The sequence below is a fragment of the Cebus imitator genome, unplaced genomic scaffold, assembly GCF_001604975.1.
Source record: "Cebus imitator isolate Cc_AM_T3 unplaced genomic scaffold, Cebus_imitator-1.0 Scaffold20, whole genome shotgun sequence".
Lineage (NCBI taxonomy): Eukaryota > Metazoa > Chordata > Mammalia > Primates > Cebidae > Cebus > Cebus imitator.
This window is the reverse complement of record NW_016107335.1, coordinates 9082955-9083172: the sequence shown is the minus strand read 5'-3', so window position 1 is coordinate 9083172 and position 218 is coordinate 9082955.

The window sequence follows — 218 nt, the reverse complement described above, 5'->3', positions numbered from 1 at the left end:
CGCCGTCACAGGATCCTTCGCGGTGAGTCCCGATCCCGCCGTCACAGGATCCTTCGCGGTGAGTCCCGATCGCGCCGTCACAGGATCCTTCACGGTGAGTCCCGATCCTGCTGTCACAGGATTCTTCACGGTGAGCCCCAATTGCGCTGTCACAGGATCCTTCGCGGTGAGCCCTGATTGCGCTGTCACAGGATCCTTCCCAGTGAGTCCCAATCGCG